Source organism: Pinus tabuliformis, chromosome 8, assembly GCF_031772625.1.
Source record: "Pinus tabuliformis cultivar Carrire ecotype Pingquan chromosome 8, CPIR1, whole genome shotgun sequence".
Classification (NCBI taxonomy): domain Eukaryota; kingdom Viridiplantae; phylum Streptophyta; class Pinopsida; order Pinales; family Pinaceae; genus Pinus; species Pinus tabuliformis.
In genome coordinates, this window is record NC_142294.1 from 333,976,905 (window position 1) to 333,993,827 (window position 16,923).

Genomic DNA, 16,923 nt, shown 5'->3' on the forward strand with positions numbered 1-16,923 from the left:
GCAACTTCGTCGGTCGAGGGTATGGAATTAGTAACCTATCCCCCTAGAAACTGATGAAGGAGTATGGATCATGATCTGGGAGCATTATAGCGTCTGCTGTATCTCACAACAGTCTTGAACCTCCTCTCATGCCACTTCAATAAACGCAAGCGAAAGGAACAGCAATAAAACAGAATGAAATAGCAACTTCAGAAATGGAACAGCAATAAAAGGAACGGCAGTAAATGGAACGGCAGTAAATGGAACGGGAGTAAAGAAACTAAGTCTCGCAAGGTCAACACTTCCAATCCTTGGCACACACTTACATACAAAAAGGAAAGCAATCATTTATACAGGTTTACAGCTTAATCAAATGGAACAACAAATTATTAAAGACAGGAAACGTCAATCATATATATATCAAATGGAACAGCAAATCATTAAAGACAGGAAACGTCAATCATATGTACACGATCTGCAATAGTCACCAACAATCCATTAACCCCAATCACCTGTAGCTGAAATATTCTACTTATGAATTCTGTAATTGATGCAAACAATTCGGATCAACAGTATGCGAAGAATCCTGAAAGTATGATATGAACTTGTTACAGAGATTTATAACAGGAAAGCTACAGATGAATAAATATGCAACCATAACATATTATGAGAAACAAACCACACAAAGCAGAATTGTAATGGTACAATCAGCCAGTGTCCGTTGGAGCCGGGCCCAAAGCTTCCAATGGCGCACTGCCGTAAACTACTTCAGACGCACGGAGAAATTAACACCAAGATATTATATTAACGCATCAATGAGAGTACAAAACTAGGTCTCAGAGAGACTCAATAGTCTGAGTTCAACTGACAATAAAATTCATGACAGAAAGTTAAAGATACCAAAAGTCCCCCAGTTTCCAATGCTACCCTCCTTTTATACAATTAACGGCGGAGTTCACCGGTCGACAAAACGATTGATCGTAGCGATCCCTCAGGATCGAAGATCCTGAGGGATCCGCTAAACTGTTAACGCTTTCCTTTACTCGGCCTGTATTTCCGAACTGGCAGTCCTTCATCTCATTCCGGACTGATCTTCCTTGATTTACTCGACCTGGTCTGAACCTTATTTAGAATTGGAGGGACAGCCGTTATCTTCTCATCAAATCCTCGTTTTGCATTGCGCCTTCCTGCTTTTACCTTTTCCTGCGTAGAGAAGACAACTGTTAGTGATTGGATCATTTTAGACTCGTTCTCGTTGCATTTTCCCTACTTTATAATAAAGAAAAGATTACAACTATTGCTTAAAACATCACTAAATTATTTATTAAAACATACCTTCCCAATGCTCTACACAACGCAACTAAGTGAGTATGACCTTCTTATCACCAATGACTCATACATACATCCATCTGCCAACCAAGTTTGGATACACCATTTTTGACTCATCCTCCCAACCAAGTGGGGATATACCAAATTTTTATACATGACTGAAATATAAATTATTACATCATCTTTCCCATGCAAAGTGGGGTTACAAATTAGGTATTTTCATGACCTTTACATCAAATGATATACATGTTATTTATAACAAGGACAATCGATCTAAACAAGACCATGATAGTCATCAACAACTATCATACACCATAAGCATTTTTCAACAACATATAGACCTGTAACCTGCAATACCATTCTCTTGGCTAACCAACAATAATATGTCACTTAAGTGATCATACATGAATCTGATATGAATACCAACAATGTGACTCCAAGTATCATCTGAGATAGCAAGATGTATCATTTAGCCACATAAGCATCATCACCAAAGAATTTTAACCATAATGCCAACAATGCATTATTCGAAGAATATGCTCCCCCTGAACTTGTTCCATCTGTTCACTGTCAAATCTGATCATGCATATATCAGCAAGAAGTATCAAGGCATCATCATCAATCAGATATACATCAAGTTAACTTGTGAGGATCAAAAGCACTTCTAAATAACATCTTATGAGTACCAACACATTTCCACACATCATCAGCAGATTGTAACCATCATCAAACAAAGCAAATAATTGACTAAACCATATTAGACCCTTTTTCTTGAGTCTGTCCCACTGCTTTTCCTCAAACCAACATATACGCGACTGTGTAGCTTCGAACTTGCATATATACGCGACTTTTCTTCATGAAACTTGCGTATGAGATTTAGAACACTGAAGTTTCACACTTTCAGCTCCCTCTGAGTCTGTCATGTTTGTATACTCTGTTATGCCACATTTTTCTCACTGTACTTCCTTCTTCTTCCATATCTTTGACTGTGATGATGTTTTCTCCTTTTGGTATGGTGCCTAAAATCTTCTCCTACATTCCTTTTCTATATGTCCAAGCTTGTTACATGCATAACATCTTCTATGTTTAATATTCCTTCTATAACAGTCAATGGCTTTGTGACCAAACATATTGCAAGAAAAAAAATATCCCTTAAAGTACCTGGAATGTGATGATCTTTCTGTGTGATGGTCTTGAACCATTCTACTTCTGCATTTGGCTGCAACATGTCCAAAATTATGACATATAAAACATTCAACATCATTCATCGGAGGAAATAACCGTCTATCACTTCCACAGTTAGGACTAAAAGATTTTCTTTGAAGATTTTCTTTCCTTGGTTGTTGATGGGGTTGATTTCTCATCTCCTTGTTGAGCATTTCAGATTTTGCATTTGTGTTCCTTGCCTCTCCTTGTGAGCTAGATTCACCTTCAACAGATTCATGAAAACCAAGACCAATTTTGATGGCAGGAGACCTTTGACTACTTAGAATATCATCCAAGATCTTAGTACTATCTTTAAATCGTAAGAGCTTATCGTTTTATTTTAATTTAGTTTTTAAGATATTTACCTCAACCTGATGTTGTTCTTCGTTTTCCAGATGTTGCTTCTTCAAGATCTCTTCAGCATTTCTTCCTTCTTCCACTTGTTGCCTTAATTTGAGAATCTCATTTTCGTGTTCTTTATCTGCTTGAGGTAGTTCTTCATTCTGCTTATTTTTTAATGATATCACTTCATCCTGCAACATTTGATGTACTTTGAAGGCACACTCCAGCTGAGATTTTAATCTAGTCACTTCTTCTTTGAGGGCACACTCCCTTTTGTTAAATAGATCTTGTTGATCTATGAATTTATCTGATGCTTCATTTGCTTGTTCATCTTGAGGTGATTTGGAATCTGAATCCTTGCTTCCATCTAACGGCCAATTGTCTCTCCTGCTGTCACTGTTCCTTTGATTTGTCTTCTTCTCCTGAGGTGCTTTCTTCTTTAGCTTCTTTCCCACTGTTCTACAGATATCCTTCAAGCGATCAAGCTTCTACCAAAGGACCTTCTCTGATACCAATTGTTGGAAATAATACTCAGAGGGGTGGGGTGAATTAGTATTAGCAAGTCAATAAATTTTTCATTTCCATAATTAGATTTATATACGCTACTTCAGTTAAGGGAACTCGCTTGTACACGCAACTGTGTTTTAGGCAACCAGCGTATATCCAACAAACTTATGATTCAGTTAATTAATCATATGTTGATCTTTAATCAGTGCATTAGTACTTCATTAACCATATATTTAGTAACCATGTGTAGAAATATCAGAACAAACCACCACACATAAGAAACACACATGAACACCAAGATATAAGGTGGAAACCCAATGCAGGACAAAAACCACATGTTGTTGTCTTCCTTTAATATAATAAATACCTGTTTACAATCTTGTACTAGTGCAGACTCATACCAGTACATAGGCACCCACCTGCAGAAGGCTACAACCTTCTCTCGTTCTCCAACTTCTACTAGAAGGAAGCTACAACCCCCTAGCTCTTGTACTAGCCGATATGTTTACTAGTATGTAGGCACCAGCCTATTGAAGGCTACAACCTTCACTCGTTTTCTAGTTGCTATTGGAAGGGAGCTACAACCCCTTAACTCTTGTACTATTTGATATGTTTACCAGTACGTAGGTGCCGCCCTACAGAAGGCTACAACCTTCTCTCTTCCTCCAGGGACCACGTTTCATAAATTTTCAGATTGGATACTCCTGGAACACAACACCATAATCTGGAGGCCACGTTTCATCCAATTTTCATATTAGACTCATCACCAACATTGAAGCTCAAAATCAATCACCACTGCAATACAACCATTGCATTTACCAATCATTGAATACTCAATCATCAATCTCTGAATCATCCACAACTGAATCACTGAAGGCCTGTCATCAAAACATAGTCACCAGAACACAGAGCAGAACCCAGAACTCTGCAACAACCACTAGAACCAACTATAAATTTAAATACCATATTTCATAAGGTATACGCTACTCTGATGAGCCAAACCAGCGTGTATACATGCTTTTAACAAAGAGAACCCGCGTACAGATTTGCAAATACTAAAAAACTTCACAGCTATTTCAGAATTTACTCGTACACAGATCATAACATTTGTAGAATAAAACATGCGTCAATATTTAGATCTAGTCTATCCATGATCAGACCACATAATAATAATACATTCCAAGCCTTAAGATCTGGATCCATCATCCATCATCATCCACATAGGTGCATCCTTAGTTCAAATCAAGTAAATCATCACAAACCCATAACCTGCATACTGGATCTCACACTTCATCAGATATTCAATACTTGCATACCTTGGCCTAATGATCTTCTCATCCTTATATAGTTTTAGGCCTTTCGTAATATCATGGACCAAAACCACTTAGGACCAATACCTTGGACCAAATACCTAGGGTCAATACCTCGGACTAGATACCTTGGACCAATACCATGGATCAAAATACCATGAACCAAATACCTTTGACTAAAAACTTAGTTTCCCAACATATACGCGCTTTTCCTTCTATGAAAGTGTGTTTGTACGTTATACGCTCCGTTTGGTCTGTTAACCCGCTTGTATACGCTCCTTTGTTAAGTTGAACCTGCATATACCTTTCTTTGTTCATTCTTTGTAGTCTGATCATTAATTCTTTGCTATTGACCTACTACACTATGATTTGTCATTTGAGTGAGTTGCCATCAAGGACAACACCTGTATCATAATGCCAACAAGAAGTCCCTGGGAATTCAGGAAGAAGAATTACTTGAATAATTGCAAAACATCCATATTCTTGATTGAAACCCTAGGCATGAACCACTCTTGCTTACTTTGGCTATCAATGATCTCTTCTTACACACTTGTATGTTATACTCAGGTGCTTTCAAAAATATCACGTCCTTAAAAGTTATGAAGCAACTGGGTCTCAACATCACCGGACCATAAAAAAAGGTGTGTGGTTTTAACTCCAAACTTGTGGAAGTGGAAGGTCTCATTAAGGGCCTTAAGGTTTCTTTGGCTAGGAATCTAGACGTCTTTGTCCTCATGCATTTTATCATCATTTACATTCCTGATGTGTGGGGGATGCTATTATCTAGGAAATGGGCACTACTGTTGGGGGTAATGTTCAAATGGACTTATCATATGCCACCATTCCGTAATTTGATGGAACCCATTTTATTATTTATATGGAACCCACCTACCTATCTCATGTGATCAAGTCTGGACCATACGATGAAACATGTGAAATCAAGAAGCTTCTCCTATTCTCCCATCTTAAGAAGTATGTATCCTCAAGCGACCAATCGCTAAAGCAAGAAAAATGTGGAAGCCTTAACAGTAGTATAAGGTTGGGGATTTAAGCTTGGTTGATAGAGATCCAATTCCCATCAAGATTCATGGGAAAGTTGGAGAGTTTTATTATTACATATCCAAAACTGATGATGAACTTTGACCCGAGCTAGTCAAATTAAGTCGTATCTCCTGTTTCCTTGAAACTTAATATTGTATCATATGCATGGTGGAGTAGGATGCATTTCATATTATTTTTTCATTAGAACCAACATCATATGATCTTTATCATTTTAAAGTAGGTGCATCTAAATTACAATTTGCATATTTTATTTTTCTGTTGATTTTATGGCCTAACACTAAACATGTGTGATCATGAGACGCCGAAAAATAATGTTGCCCATGTTCTTCATCTATTATATGTGCAAGTAACAAGTCTATGGTAACTAAGAGATTACTAGAGTTCTCGTGACTTCCCATTCGACTACCTTCATCCACTTCTTCGAGAGATCACGTCCTAGTTGAAGCCAAATGTTACAAACAATTTAGTGGGTGATATCCCTAGGAGAATTTTTTTTCTCCAAGATGGTCCTCAGCTAGCATCCAGTAGCCCTTTGCACTCACCAACTAGCTCATTATGCCATTTCTTTGCCACCTGAGCCAGCTATGTGGTCCCTCACCCATCTGCGATAATCATATGTTTAAAGGTGGCCCCCCCGAACCTAAAGGTATGCCTTGTCATTTGGTAATTGAGTATTGTAGTTTTCTTATCATGGACACTTATGGGCATGGATTAATGGGGAGATTCAATAGAAATAATGGACCAGTTCTTTTCTCTTGTCCCCTAGACCCCTTTTGGATATTAACCTTGGATTCTAGTCCTATGGGATCTCTTTTACTAACTATTTGGCTTTAGGGATGGTATTTCACATGAAACCATGACATTGGTTGCATTGTCTCACTTCCTCAACCATATATATTATCCCCTTTCGACTCATTATTACCCCATTCATCATTTCTCCCACCTACATCTACATTCCTCTATGGGGTCCACAAAGGGCTAGTTCTCCCCTTCCTCTTGTGATCCAGACTTATGTCGGAACACAACAGAATACATAAATAGACATATACACCAAGATGCAAGAGAAATAAAACTTCATTTCATTAGTATCAAAGAAATGAAATATGCTTACATACATAAATGGAAATAAACTAGCTAAGGCAATGGTAGCTTATCTCTTAGAAGACATGTGGTGGCTACATGCCTCTGAACTATGTTATAATGAGGCTTGAAGGTCTATTTGTTATTTAGAAATAATAGAAAATCCTAAACATCCAAAAACCAAACCCTAGGAGATGAAGCGCCAAAACTATGGGCCCCGTTTGGTTAAATTCGTACATCAACTTCCCGGGGTCGTAACTTTGGCATACGATGTCTGTTTGATTTGCAGAATACCTTGTTAGAAATATCTATCAGAGGACTACAACTTTCGACTGAAAACATCAATTAAAGATTCAAGTTTTCTCATTTTCCAAAAAAACATTTTCTAAGGACTCAAAATGACTTTGGAAGTTGAGGACCTGAAAAACTATCAAAAATAGTAATTTGTGCTACAATCAAGGAAACTAAAAATATATGAAAGAAGCAATGGTGGGGGTCCAAGTGGAATAGGTGGGTGACCACCAATATCCACCTGGATTAGTCATCGCCCCTTATGAAGCAATGGTCCCCATTGCATTAAGTGCCTCCATGAGATTGGGAAACTTCTGCTGAACTTGGTCCCTAGTGAGCCACTTGCCTTGGTGTAAGATTTGGCTAGCTTTGACAACCCGACATAGTTGGATTTGCTGTTGGCGATTTTTCTTGATCCATGTGTCCATGATTCGATTAGTTGTGGCCTATTCCATACAGTTTGGGTTTAATTTTGTTGGTGTGATCTTTTCTGAAAATTATGTCTAATGTGTCAATAATGGTGGAAAGTATGGTCGAAGGTGGTCCACATTGAACACTAGGTGCAGGCCAAGGAATGGTGGAATGTTGAGCCAAAATAATTGTCCCCTATGGACTTAGTGATGGTGTAAGGACCATATGGAAGAATGTGAATCTTGCAGTGGGGACCAATGAGGTGATCCTTCTACAAATGTAACTAAACTTTGTCACCCATCTAAAACTTGTGTGGAACTTGATGTTGATCATGACGATATTTGTACTGAGCATTGACTCTGTCCAATATGTCGTTGACCTACTAGAGATGTTCTGAATGCTCTAAATGAAGTTGTTAGCCCAGTCAACCTCAGATTGGAGATGAGAAGAATATTCCAGAGAAGCTACAAATGGGATGGCCACATCAATGGGACACAGTGGCTGGAATCCCAATCCCACCTAAAAAGGGATGTGGCTAGTTGATATGGAGAGCTCTGCTATAGATGTGTTGGACATAGGGGAGGCTTTCATCCCATGTGCATGGATGCTTTGAGTTGTAAATGCACATAATGTCTATAATCATCATGTTGACAACCTCTATTTGGCCATCAGTTTGGGGGTGGAAAGGTGTGGACATACTGAGCTTAGTATCCAACATCAACCAAAGACCTGACCAAAATGTACTTAGGAACCTACTGTCTCGATTGGAGATAATGGATTGTGGGATCTCAAGGTGTACCCACACCCTTTCAAATAAGATCTTAGCAGTGGATTTTGCTGTGATACTCTTCTTACAGGCCGCCAGAATGGGCATCCTAGACAATCTATCGACGACCACGAACACACAGTCATTTCCATGCTTAGTACAAGGAAGGCCCAACATATAATCCATGGAGATCCCAAGGTTAACTAGGAGTAGGCAGAGGAGTATATAAGCCTTTCTTCTTGATGGCCAATTTCGCAATGACATAGGCAATGAAGGATCTTAGGTACTTCCCAACATCCTGTTAAAGGTTTGGCAATTAAAAATACTGTTGAAACACTGCCATTTTTTTTCTCTACCACAAAATTTCCAATGACCTGAATGTAGTGCGCCTCCCAAATCATCTTGGAACACTCGCTTGAAGGAACATAGAGCTGTCCCAAGTGGCATAACAGTGCATCCTGGAAGTGAAAATTTGGAACTTGCTTTCCTTCTAGGAGTGTTTGGTATGTGTTTCTGAATTCTTGATCTCTTTTGTAAAGATGTGGTCACCTTGCAGTATCGTGCCCACAAGAGTCGAGCACAGTGATCAGTTCCATGACTGGTGGTTGGTTGAGGTAGTCTGCAACATTTTTGGTGATACCCTTATTGTACTTAATTTTCAAATGGAATTGTTGCAGGTATGTGGACCATCTCTGATGGCGATCATTCTGCAACTTACCTAGTGTCTATATGAACTGCATGGGTCAGTGGTCTGTGTGGATGACCATTTCCTTCCCCATAATGTAATGCTTCCAGTGCGACTAGGCCTACACAATGGAATACATTTCTTTGTCATATGTGGGATACTTTTAGATTGTGTCTAAAAGTGTCTCACTGTGATATGCCATTGAATGCCCCCACTGAGTAAGAATTACACCAATAGCATAATCGGAGGCCCTGTTAGAGTGGTTGGGCTGGCCAATCCCGAATAACTTGTATATTGGCTGGGTCCACATACACACCTTTCTCATCAATCATGTACCCCAGTTATTGAACTTGGGTCATACCAAAATTGCATTTCTCCAAATTGGCACACAACTTGTGTTGTCACAGGTTTTGGAGGAACTGTCAAATATGGTGGAGGTGTTATCCCAAATATGGCTAAAGATCAGAATGTCATCCAAATACGCCACCATAAATGAATTGGTGAAGGGTAGAAAAATGTCTTCCATCAACCTCATGAAGGTTGTGGGGGCAATTGTCAACCCAAAAGGCATGTCAACTAGCCATTCAAAAATGCCCTCCAAGGATTTGAAGGTTGTCTTCCACACATCGAAGGGTTCAATTTGTACTTTTGTGATAACCAGACTTCAAGTTAATTTTTTTGCAATATATGGCCCCCTTACGCTAGTCTAGAAGGTCATCAATCTATGGGATTGGATACCTATTCCAAACAGTGATCTTATTCAGTGCTCGATAGTCAATACATAGTCTGCAGGTCCCATCCTTCTTCTGTACCAACACAATTGAGCTCACACAAGGTGATGAAATTGGTATAATGTGCCCTTTCTACAACAAATACTGAATCGACCTCTTGATTTCACTGTTTTCCAGTAAAGAGACTTGATAGATCGGTTCATTAGGTAGTGATGCACCTTGGGTTAGATCGATGGATTGTTTGGCTTGACAATGTAGATGTTGGGTGTGTGTTATATTCTTTCCATGACTACTCACACGTAGGGGGGTCACAGGGGGGGGAAATCCCCATGTCAGGGGGTTTTAGGGGGGGTGTAGCCCCCCTATATGGGGTCCGGGTAACCCTGCAAGAAAAATATTTTGGACCCTATATTAGGTAGTTGAACCTACTTATGGTTTTGTGCATGGGTTTTGCACATCGTTTTGGGCATGATGGTTTTCTTCCCATTGTATTTTGTAGATTCAGACAAGGGAACTCTGGTTATGTTCTAATCTAGGGTTAATAGATTAGCGTTTATGAATTCTTCGACATGTATATATATGTATTGTAACATTGAAAGGAACATAATGAAAAATCAATCTTGTAGTCCCGATTTTGGGTTCTAGTGGAAAAACTCCGTGTATTTGTTCTATATTCTCGTCATTGTTTATTTTATGTTTTTTATAATTCGTATGCAGGTAATTTCTATACAGGGTTAAATCGTACATTTGGTATCAGAGTCATTTCAACTTCAAGGGGACGCCTTTTCTGTTGAGGGTTTTTGCTCGGGCCTGTGGTAGACCCTATTCAATGGAAGAGCTGTGGGATGGATTCTTGCGGTGAAAATATAGAGATTGAGAAATTTAATGGTCAGAGTTTTGAGTTGTGGAAACTGAATATGGAGGATCTGCTAGTGGATATAGATTAGTGGATCGTGATAGATCTGGGCACTAAAACAACGACAATGTTAGATGAATTTTGGGAAAAGTTGGATCGGAAATAAGAGAGAACAATACAATTGTGTATATTAGATTTAGTGTTGTTAAATATATAACGGAAGATACGATGAAGACTTTGTGGGATAGGTTAGGGAATTTGTACCAATCTAAGTCTTTGGTGAACAAATTGTTCCTGTGGAAAAAGTTGTATAACTTGAGGATGAAGGATGGAGAGTTGGTGACAGAGCATCTCAATGCCTTTAAACCGTGGTAAGCGAGTTGTTATCTATTGATATTAAAATTTCAAATGAAGATAAGTGCATCAGTTTGCTGTGTTCTCTACCAAATTTGTGGTATAGTTTGGTTGTTGCAATAGGTAGCAATACAACTACCTTGAAGTTTGATGAAATAGTCTCATGCTTTCTATCGGAGGAGATGAGACGAAAAAATATGGAGGGTCAGAATGGATATTCCTTGTCTATATGAGGATGGTAATATAAATTAAAATAAGTCCTCGAGTAAGAGATATAAATCTAGATGGAAATCTAAATCTCCAGGAAAACCTGTAAAGGTGTGCTGGAAATGTGGGAAGGAAGGGAACTTCAAAAAGTACTTTAGATATAAAGCTCCTCAAAACGGAAAGGGATATGATTATTCTCCTTCTGTAAAAGTGAAAACCACCTCAAATGAAGGTGGGGATGTGTACTTGGCTTCTTCTTCAAGTACACATATAGATCATGATGCATGGTTGATTGACTCAGGTGCATCCTTTCACTTCACTCTCCATAGGGAGTGGTTCTATGAGTATGAGAAATATGATGGTGGTGATTTATTATTAGGGGATGAAAGAAACACTAGAATCTCAGACACAAAAATTCAAGTTGAAGTTGCAATGTGGAAGGATTAGAACACTTCCAGATGTTCTGCATATTCTTGCATTGCCTAGAAATATGATTTTTATAAGAAAGATGGATGATGCAGGTGTATTAACAATGTTCAAGAAAGATACCTGCAAGATGGTTTGGGGATAACTGGTATTGATGCAGGGAGTTCAGATTGGAAATATGTACAAGCTTCTAGGTAGCACTCTTGTTAATGGGTACACCATTTCTGTGGTTACTGAAAGTGGAGAAGAAAATTTGGTGGTCTCTAGAGGAAATACGATGCTATGGCATCAAAGGCTTGGACATATTGTAGAGAGGGTCCTTCAAATAATTCATCGTAATAGTATGGTAGAAGGTATGTCTAATTTCTCTTTGGATTTCAATTTCTGTGAACATTGTTTATATGGGAAGCATAATTGACTGAGTTTCCCCTCTGGTGCTAAGAGGGAGAAAGGGATATTATATCTTGTGCACAATGATGTGTTTAGACCTATATCAGTTCCATCACTCTGGAAGTCTGTGTACTATGTATCATTTATAGATGACTTCTCAAGGAATACATGGATATATTTCCTCAAGAAGAAATATGAAGTCTTTGATAGGCTTAAAGAATTTAAGGCTCTGGTGGAAAACTAGAAAGAGAAGAAGATAAAGGTGTTGAGGATAGATAATGGTGGAGAATTATGCAAGAAAGAATTTGAAGAGTTCTGTAAGAAGTGTGGTATAGCACGACAGAAGACTACTCCATACACACCTTAGAAAAAAGGAGATGCAGAAAGAAAGAATAGGACGTTTATGGAAAAGGAAAGAAGCATGCTTAGTGGTGTCAGGTTAAGATAATAATTTTGGGTAGAGGCGGTGGAGACTACATGTTACCTGGTTAATAGATCACCTTCATCAATGATGGAGGATAAGACTCCACATGAGGTAGGGACTGGTAAGAAACCCTCTCTTTCACATCTGAGGTTATTTGGTTGTGATGCATATGTACATGTTCCAAAGGAGAAAAGAACCAAGTTGGATAGTAAATCTGAAAGGTGCATCTTTATTCGGTATAAGGATGGTTTAAAAGGTTATAAGTTTTGGAACCCATAAATAAGGAAGGTTTTGTACAACCGAGATTTGGTGTTTAAAGAGGTCAAAGGTGTTATTAAACATGAAGTCCTACCAAAGGATCCCGAGAAAAAGTTTGAGCTAAAGGAGGAAGAATCAGACTCTACAATAGAACAAGAATAAGTAGATGAAGATCAACAAACTCCAACTGTGAGAAGATCAGTTCGAGAAATAAGGCATCCATGATGGTATAGTCCATTTTCTTTCTCTTCAAATTTTTCTTTATCTATTACTAGTGATGATCCCAGAACTGTCTGGGAGGCAGTGGATTCAATGGATGGAAAACTATGGAAAGAGGTCATGGTTGATGAAATGACATCTTTGGACAAAAATTAGGCCTGGGATCTGGTGGAGTTTTCGGCTGGAAGGAAACCCATTGGAAGAAAATGGGTATTTAAGAAGATGAATGTACAAGGCAAGGTGAAGAAATACAAATCTCAGTTGAAAAGGCTATTCCCAGCTGTCGGGAATTGATTTTGGTGATATTTTTTCTCCTATTGCCAAGGTAGCTTCTATTAGATTAATTTTATTTGTTGCTATAGCTTTTGATTTTGAGATATAAGAGATGAATGTGAAGACAACATTTCTTCCCAGTGATATGGAAGAAGAGATCTACATGAAGCAACCTGAAGGATTTGCGGTGAAGGGAAAGAAAGAATTGGTATGAAGGTTAAAAAAGTCTCTGTATGGGTTAAAACAATCACCAAGGATGTGGTATCAGAAATTTGATACATATATACAAGGATTGTCTTCAGCATTAGAAAAGCAGATCACTGTGTGTATTTTAAATTAATTGGTGACCGTGTTAGTTATCTAGTCTTGTATGTGGATGATATGTTGTTGATTGGAAATGGAAAATAAATTATCTAGGATTTCAAGACCCAGTTGTCCTCCAAATTCGACATGAATGATCTTAGTGCTTCAAACTATATTTTGGACAAGGAAATTAAACGAGTTTGGGAAAAGAGAAAGCTATGGTGAAACCAAAGGAATTATGTCGAGACAATACAATAAAGGTTTAATATGCAGGATAGTAAATAGGTGAATGTTCATATTCCTGTAGGTGTAAAGTTATCTGCTGAGAAGTGTCCCAATACACAAGAAGAGGAAGAGGACATGTCTCATGTTCCATACGCAAGTGTAGTCGGTAGCCTGATGTATGCAATGGTATGTACTAGACCAGACATTGCAAATGCAATGGGAGTATTGAGCAAGTTTATGTCAAAACATGGAAAGGAGCATTGGACAACGGTGAAGTGGGTTTTCAGGTATTTGCGTGGAAATAGTGATTATGGTTTGTGCTATCAAGGAAGACTATGATTAGTTAGATTTTTTGACATCCATGGCTTTGTTGATGTAGACTAGGATGGAGATCTAGATCGGAGAAGATCTACAAGTGGGTATTTATTTAACCTATTTGGAGGTGTAGTCAGTTGGATGAGCAAGAGACAATTTGTAGTGGTACTTTCAACTATAGAGGAAGAATACATGGAAACCACTCATGCAAGCAAGGACACAATTTGGTTGCAGATATTGTGTTCAAGTATGGGGTTTGTACAACGAGCTATAAGGATAGACTATGACATGAAAAGTGAAATTTTTTTGACAAAGAACCCTGCTTATCATTCAAAGACAAAGCACATTGATGTTCATTATAACTTTGTGAGGGATATGGTTGAGAACAAAAAGATGTTGCTAGTAAAGGTGGACACTTAAAGAATGTTGCAGATGCATTGAAAAGGTTTGTGATCAGTAAAAAGTTTTATTGGTGTAGAGAAGCAATGGGCCTTACAAGGTTGGACCAATGAATTAGCTCTCTAGTGACCCCGTGTGTGGAAAAGAAAACAATAAGTGGGAGAATGTTGGGTGTGTGTTATATTCTTTCCACGACTAGTTACACGTGTAGGGGTCACAACCCCCCTATTGTGGGGTTTCAGGGGGGGAGTAGCCCCCCTGTACAAGGTCTAGGGCAGGGCCTCGAGAATTTTTTTTGGGACCCTATTTTAGGTTGCCAAACCTACCTATGGTTTTTTGTATGGGTTTTGCACATGGTTTTGGGCATGATGTTTGTCTTCCCATGGTATCTTTTAGATCCAGTCAAGGGAACTACAATTATGTTCTAATCTAGGGTTAATGGATCGAGGCTTATGAATGCTTCGGCATGTTTATATATGTATTGTAACATTGAAATGAACATAACGAAAATTCAATCTGGTAGTCTTGTTTTTGGGATCCAGTGGAAAATCTTTGTGTATTTGTTTTATATTCTTGTCGTTGTTTATTTTCTATTTTTAGAATTCATCTATAGGTAATTTCCGTACAAGGTTAAAACATATAGTAGATGTACCCCTGTGGGTGAGGTCAATATGTCCCTCCACAACCTTGTCCATCTACTGATGGCATGCAGAGGAGCCTTGTCTGGAGGCTGTGGCCACAATCTTACATACATAAATGGAAATAAACTAGCTCGGGTGATGGTAGCTTATCTCTGAGAATAAATGTGTTGGCTACATGCCTATGAACTGTGTTACAATGAGGCTCAAAGGCCTATTTATTATTAAACAATAATGGAAAACCCTAAACATCCAAAAACCTAACCTTAGGAGATGAAGTGCCAAAACTATGGGCCCTGTTTGGGTAAATTGGTACATCAACTTCCCACAATCGTAACTTTGGCATACGATCTTCGTTTGACCCGCACAATACTTCGTTAGAAATATCTATCCTAGGACTACAACTTTAGACTATAAACAATTAGAGAATGACTCATGCTTTCCCGTTTTCCAAAAAAAAATTGTTTAGGGCCTTAAAACAGCTCCAGAAGTTCAGGGCCAGAAAAACTGTTAAAAATAGTAAGTTGTGCTACAATCAAGGAAGCTGAGAACCTGAAATAAACAATGGTGGGGATCCAATTGGAATAGGAGGGTGGCCACCAATATCCACCTAGATCATCTTACCCACACCCTATGTCAGGCCTATAAGGATGCACCGAAGGTTGATGTAGCTAAAGAGAAAAGTAAAAGCACAATTGGCCATATTCAACAGGAAAATGTACCACAAAATGTAAAATATAGTCGAGACAAACACTTTTATCACATGGGAAAAATCATATATATGAGCTCTACGACATCATCAAGGCCATCACCCTGGTTCTTATAGGTTGTATGAGCCTCCTTCATGATCTAGGAACCCATGATTGTCCCAACCCCTAGGGGGAAATGAACGACCCCACCTTAAAAGGTGGTATCTACTACTACATCTCACACATCATGCTCTTACCCCTTGAGCATCGAGAAGTTAACTATAAAAAATCATAAAAGGAAAAAGACATATAAAGAAGGGTGGAAAAATCAAGGCCACTGTATCTCATGTACCACAATTGCTCCCTCCTATGCATTATATACCCAAGTATGGCTTCCCTTTTATTAGCTACCCTTGTACCCCAGCATGTGGCCTAGGGATGGCCCTTCTCATCCCCTACCCGATTCACCTCTTTATCACATACCATCACCTTTTAAAGGATGTACCTTGGACAGATTATCCCCTTTAGAAGTAGAAACCACCTAATATTATACTTGGTTAACCCCATTTGGAGTTTGGAGACATTACTACATCCGAAAGCCCATTATAGAAGGGCAAGCCATTATGAAGTCCCCACTTGTGGTCCATGGTTTGTAAGCTCTTCTGATCAATTTATTTGATGACTTACTGTACTGGAAGGCTAGGTGACACATTGGATCTTATTAGGGATTGAATATGGTCTCCATCTTGGGTTTGGTCTCCCTATACGGGGTCTGAACCCTCCATAGGGATACACTGACACACTTAGGGTGTTTGTTGAGAGCCATGGGCCTCCAAAATAGTAGATAACACTCCATGGATCCCCAAGGATGTCAGAGATTCCTCAAGATTCACCTATTGGATGAGGAAGATGCACCTGGTTCACCATTGACCAGCTAACCCCATAGATGTACCATGGACTTGACAGCTGACCCAATACTTGTAGGATTATATGAAATCACCCACACCATCATCATAGCCCTTATAGATGGTTGACAGGAATATTGACTCATTTGGAGATCCATGAGGTTAATATTGTGCCCCCACACCCACTAGGAGTACAACATGTTTATTGTTTGGAGAAGAAGGGGCCACCCCCTTGTCCATCACTCTTGAGGGTCCTATTATTCATTATAGCACTTATGGACCTCATTAGGCCTCTTGGAGGGCTCTGCGAGATGTATTGTTTATCACTTGACCTCTTAAGAGG